Genomic DNA, 6,818 nt, shown 5'->3' with positions numbered 1-6,818 from the left:
TTTTTTTTTTTTTTTTTTTTTTTTTTTTTTTTTTTTTTTAATTTTGAGACAGAGTGTCATTAAGTTGCTGAGGCTAGCTTTTATTCTTTCCATGCTGGGGATTGAACCTGGGGCTTTGGCATACCAGGCAGGTAGGTGATCTACCAATGAGCAACATCCCCAGACCCAAATTGTTGTGTTTTTTTTTTTTTTAGTGGGGGTGTACCAGGCATCGAACTCAGGGGCACTTAACCATTGAGCCACATCTCCAGCCCTATTTTGTATTTTATTTGGAGATAGGATCTCACTGAATTGTTTGCCACCTTGCTTCGTTATTGCTGAGGCTGACCTGTCTTAGCCTCCTGACCTGCTGGGATCACAAGCGTGTGCTACCGCTCCTGGCCAAAAATATAATATTTTTCTGAAGTCAGAAGCTCAAAATGGGTTGCCAAGATTGCATTCCTTTTGGAGACTCCAGGGAAAAAATCCCTTTCTTTGCCATTTCCAGTTTCTAGTAGCCACCTACTTTCCTTGGCTCACGCCCCAACTCCACTCTGACATCTGTTTCCAGTCATCAGATCTCTTTCACTAGTTCGGACCATGCTGCTCCCTCTTATAGGACCTTTTTGATTCCTATAAGGGTCCTCATAGGACTGAACTGAACTCACCTGGACAATCCAAGAAATTGTCTCCATCTCAAAGTCTTTAGTCTAATCACACTTGCAAAGCATCTTTTGCCTTGTAAAGTAATGCAGTCATTGATTTCAGGGATTAGAATGAGGATATATTTGGGGGGTATATTAGCTGATTGCAGGGAGCTTGGGCATCACCCTACTCCTTGGAGTAAGACTGAGTCTCAGTATCTCACCTGATCCCACTCAGAAACCCAGCTCTTGTCCTCCCACTGCAAACCACACCCTGCCTGTGGCTAAGGCACAAATAACTATGAGACCCTCATGCTCCCACAGCGGCTCTCCCACTGGGCGTTACAGCCTGAATGTCTACCTTAGTGATTTGGCCAGTATAGGAATCCTTTTGCTTAGTTTAAGCAACACATCTCACTGTTCGTGGGAACAGCTAGAAATGATGTGAGGCTACAGTGTGCAGACAGGATGATATGTATGGCTCTTTTGACCCCAAGATTCCAGGAATTTATCCTAAAAAATGCACTCACAAAGAGCCAAAGAAATGCATTCAAGGATGTTACAGATTTCCTTTTGATTGGGAAACCTTGGGAATAACTTATGTGTTATGGGCATCAGTTGAACAAGTCTTACAGGACTCTACCATAGCAGAATCCCGGGTAGCTGATACAAATAATATGGGATGACATGAAAATATGATTATCATGTGCTATGAAGAGAGAAAATTAGTTACCTTATTTTAATAAAAATTCACATTTGTATTTATGTCGCATATTTTCACTGGGAAAATAGAATAGAAAGCAGGATATCAGCTCTACTTATGTTGGAAGTAGGGGTGGGATTTTTTCCCACCATATGTGATATTCAGGGATGGCCTTTTATACAGGTTCAGAAGTAGAACCTCTTCTCAATCTTCCTGGGTTAGAATTTCACAAACTAGTTTTTTTGTTTGTTTGTTTATTTTTGGTACTGGAGAGTGAACTGTGGCACTGAGCCACATCCCAGTCCTTTTAATTTTGAGACAGAGACTCACTCAGTTGCTGAAGCTGGTCTTGCAATCCTCATGCCTCAGCCTCTCAAGTTCCTGGAATTTTAGATATATGCCACTATGCCCGGCTTATTTTCTAGTTTTTCTTGAATTAATTTATTACTTATCCGATTATTCATAGTAAACACACATTTTAGATTATGTTAGAACAGGCACAACATGAAAGTATCCATTTAAACCATTGTTAGGTGCACACTTCAGGGGACTAAATACATTCACCATGCCATACGTACAACCATTACTGCTGTGCATTTCCAGAGCAGTTTCATCATCTTAAATGGAAACTCTGAACTCATTAAACAATAACTCCCTTCTCCCCTCAGCTCTTGGCAACCACCATCCTCCATTCTGCTCTGTGAATTTGCCCATTCTAGGTACCATATGGATATGTGCAATCAATTGTACATGATCTGTTTTTTCTGTGTTCACCTTATTTCACTTAGAATCAGATTTTTCAAATGTATTTATTTATTTTTGAGTTGGGATCTCACTATGTCTTAAACTCCTGGGCTCAAGGCCTCTTCCTGCCTTAGCCTCCCAAATAGGTGAACTATCGGCATCAAACCCAGCTATCAAATGTAATTTTGGCACACACCTATCATCCTAGGTACTTGGGAGGCTGAGGCAGGAGGATTGCAAGTTTGAAGCCACCCTAGGCAATTTCGTGAGACTCTGTCTCAAAATAAAATTTAAATAGCCCAGGCTGGAGGCACACCACTGTAATCCCCTCAGTTTGGGAGGCTGTGGCAGGAGGATTATGAGTTCTAGACTAGCCTTAGCCAATTTACGAGGCCCTAAAGCAACTTAGTGAGACCCTGTATCAGAATAAAAAATAAAAAGTCTGGGGTCATGGCTCAGTGGTTAAGTGCTGTTGGGTTCAACCCTTGGTACCAAAAAAAAAAAAAAAAAAAAAAAGAGCTGGGCATTCAGAGGCAGAATGCTCTGGCCTCCTCCTGGGTTTAATCCCTAGAACCCTGCCCTCTGCCCTGGAGCAATTTTTCAGGGAAAATACAATCACTAAATTCTAGGAACTGCAAGCTGTCCTAGAAAAAGTTTCCCATGGACATTCTGGGTCCTGGGTGTGGGTCTTTCCCAGCAGGTTGAGACTGAGGGAGGCTTGGTGGGGAGCTATTGAGTCATGAGCAACAGTGTGGAATCCCACATGCCAATCCCCTTCACTCCAACCAGGTGAGAGGCAGAGGGACTCCCCTCCCCAGGTAGCTGAGTTGGGGCAGACCCCCAGGCTTTCGCCTTGGCTCCCAGGATGTTGGCTTCTGGCCTCCTGATCTTCTAGGACATCTGTAAACACCAAGCAACCAGAGCCCCTTCCAGGAACAGCCTTCTTGTCCTTAGTGACTGTGACAAGTGGAATTTCACTCTCCACTGGAAAAAATCCCCAGGGCATTGTATTTCTGAATCCAGAAATGAAGCCAAGCGGCTGGGTAGTATACATTCTCTAAATTATTAAAGAGCCTGAAAGAGCGGCTGCCACATTGGGGTCACCAGTGCGAGTCCCCAGAGTCACAGTTTCACATTCTCAGCAAGGATGGATCACCAGGCATCCTGGTCAGCAGCTCTGATGTTGCCCAAGGTCAAGGATCTGCCCCAGGGTGGGAGTAGGGGGAGCACTGGGAAAATACTGCTGCTCCCTGGGAGTGAGACTGATCTCTGTGAAAACAGGAAGGAACTCACTGTAGGGAGTGAGGTCCGCACTTTGGCAACAATCCAGGCTGCCTATCACCTCTGACCTCCAGTGGCAGGATAGGGTGAAAGGCTGGCCTGGATTCTGGTCCTACCATGTGAACTTCAGTATGGTATTTAGATTCTCAAAGCATGTTTTCTTCCCATTTCTACAATGAGAGTGCATCAGGCAGCAAGGCCTCCCATAGCTGCAGGGAGCACCCATCCCCATTGTACTCTGTGAATGGTGTCCCTAGGGGCATGCGGTGCAGTGACCCTGGTTTAAATGCACAGCAAACATTTTACTGGGAAGCACTGGGACTAGTTGGTGTGGCACAGGGCTCTCTGAATGCGCTCAGTTGAACGCTGATGCTGCAGGAGTCGCTGTGTGACTCAGCCTCTCCATTCTCACCCGCCCCCCTATGCCTGGCTCCGGGGCTTTCTGCTTCTCAGGATACCCTGTCTACTGAGTGGAGGGGAGACCCATCAGGATGCTGAAGGTTGATGCAAGTTTTGGTCTCTTGGCTACACTGAACAAGTTCTGCATGTAACATTTTTCATATAACTCAATATTTGACCAAAGCAATGCCTGGTAGAAGATTCTAGAAACAGCTGAATGGTGTGGAGTGATGCTCATTGAGAGCACTTGGCCCCATTAGAATGCATCCCCATGAACACGAGGCTAAGGCCCAGATACGTGGAGATAGACTCCAATGGAGGAATGAGAGTGACAGACCCTTCTCTCCTCCTGCTGGGATTGGTAAAAATTTCCTGGGAGGCAGCCCTGGAATGGGAGCTGGAAGATCAGGGGAAGCTGGAAGATCTCTGAGCAGAAAACTAGTATGGGGAGGGCTGGCTCTGGGATGTGGCTCTGGGATGTGACCTGGGCAATCTGACACAAAATCAATCTTGTGATAAGTCAAAGGTCATTGGGGCATAACTGTCCTGTCCACTGGGCTGGTGCAGCAGAAGGTTCTGGAACTCAAAACTGTCCAGTTCTGTCTGCTCCTTGGATAAACCTTTCTCTTTCTAGTTCAGAGTCGGTCTCACTTAAAGCACTGGCTGTCTACTCAGAGAAGGGCAGACAGGGTTGAAATAAGCAACTTGCCCTGTTGAAGAGAGAGACCTTTCTGGGAGAGAGTATTCTATTTCAAGCCCTTGAAAATGTCACCTTCCCTGACACAATTCCATGTGTAGAAGTAATCTAGAAATAATCAGGGATTCAGCTAAAGACCTAAAGACAAGGCAGTCCCACCCTGCAGTTTGTAATAACAAGATGTAGGTCACCTAAATGACCAATGGTGGAAAATTGGTAAAATAAATTATGGTATGTAAACCTTAAAAATCATGTCCTTAATGGATGGAGTTGGAGAATATAATGCTAAGTGAAGTTAGCCAATCCCCAAAAACCAAATGCGAATGTTTTCTCTGATATAAGGAGACTGATTCATAGTGGGGTTGGGAGGCAGAGCAGGGGAAGATTAGATGAACTCTAGATAGGGCAAAGGGGAGGGAGGGGAAGGGAGGGAGCAAGGGGTGTAAAAAAGATGGTGGAATGAGATGGACATCATTACCCTAAGTACATGTACGAAGACATGATGGTGTGAATATACTTTATATACAACCAGAAATATGAAAAATTGTGCTCTATATGTGTAACATGAATTCTGCTGTCATATATAACAAATTAGAATAAAAAAATTTAAAAAAATCATGTCCTTAGGTGGGTGAGGTGGTGCACACCTGTAATCCCAATTGTTTGGGAGGCTGAGGCTGAAGGATTGCAAGGGGCCAGACTCCGTGATTTAGCAAGATCATTTTCAAAACAAAAAATAAAAAGGGCTGAGGATGTGGCTCAGAGATATAACACCCCTGGATTAAATCCCCAATACCATAAAAAAGAAAGAAAAAAAATTGTGTCCTCAAAGAAGATTTGAGCAAACAGGGAAATGTTCATAGTATAATATGGAGGGGTGGTGTTGTTTAGTGGTAGAGCAATGGTCTAGCATGCAGAGACCCCCAGCACAGGAAGGAAGGAAGGAAGGAAAGGAGGGAGGGAGGGAGGAAATAAATACAAAAAGGCACGTAGCAGCCAGTCTGACAGAATTCTGCCGTGAGGGAAATGTTCTATACCTACATAGTTCAATACTATAGCCAGGGGTATGTGACTACTCATCACTTGAAATCTTTGGCTGCACAAATGAAGAACTTCTGCTTTAATTTTAATGAATTAAAATTTTAAATTTAAGCAGTCACATGTTGTTAGTGGTTTGTATTGAATCACACAGACACAGTATAATCCCAAATGTGTTAAGAAAAGGTATGAAAAAAGAACTGAAAATATCCTCAAGTGTATAGAGTGATTTTCTCTGTTAACAAGATTCTCGAATTTACATTGTGTTATTCTGTTTTCAAAGTTTCCTTTTTTGGGGGGGCGGGCAGAAGAGGGGTGATTGAACCAGGACTTCAAGAATGCTAAGCATGCACTCTGAGCTATACCTTCAGGAACTTGCTTCAAAATGTCAAGTAATGAACAGATTCCCTTCTATAATCAGAATAACTAAAAGGACTATCAGGAGGAGGGTGGGGAGAAAAGCCCAGAGCAGGTTAAGCTGGTGCTTGGAAGGGCCCAGCATGGCTGTGCTGGTGAGGAGCTGGAGACCTGGCCTCGGGCAGGACTTATTTTGGCAGAAGTGCTGCCGTCTGGTGCCTGAGTTTTCTCGGAGCTGCAGGGCAATCGAGTGGACACGCTGCAAACTTGGCTAAGCTGGTGTGGGTGTGTGCACAAGGATGTCACCATCTGTTTCCAGAGGCAGCAGAGTGTTACCCCTTCAGCTGTGTCTGTGGGTCTTGGGTGAATTTTGTTGCTTGAATTTCTCCCTTGCTTCGTGGGCCTGACTCAGCTCTGCTTCAGATTCCTGACATCTTGAAGGAGGTGTCAACTAAGCTCCTTGCTGGGACTCCACTGACTTTGGAAGGGAGCAGGAAGTTCCTGCAGGTGAGTCTCAGCAGACACAGGGAGGGAATCTGGGCTGGAGACTCATTATGGTTTTGCTGGTGCAGCAAGAATTTAGGAATTTGAATTATTTGGAGTGGCAAGAATAAAGGAAGATGTAATTTTCCCAAATACATAGCCAGAGGCTTAAATATAGTCTCTTTTTACAGGTAAGAGGTCATAATGGTAGTTCTCAAACACTGGCGTGCCTAAGAATTATCTGACTGCTTGTTAGGTCGACGGAAGCTGGATGAGGTGGCTCATGCCTGTAAATTCCAGTGGCGCAGGAGGTGGAGGCAGAGGATTGCAAGTTCAAAGCATCCACAGCAATTTAATGAGGCCTTGTCTCAAAAAGTAAAAAGGGCTGAGGATGTGGCTCAGTGGTTAAATACCCCCGAGGTTCAATCCCTGGCACACACACACACAAAAAAAAAAAAAAAAAAAAAAAAAAAAAAAAAAAAAAAAAAAAAAA

This window comes from Marmota marmota, unplaced genomic scaffold (genome assembly GCF_001458135.2).
Source record: "Marmota marmota marmota unplaced genomic scaffold, marMar, whole genome shotgun sequence".
Classification (NCBI taxonomy): Eukaryota; Metazoa; Chordata; class Mammalia; order Rodentia; family Sciuridae; genus Marmota; species Marmota marmota.
This window is presented reverse-complemented; position numbering follows the sequence as displayed.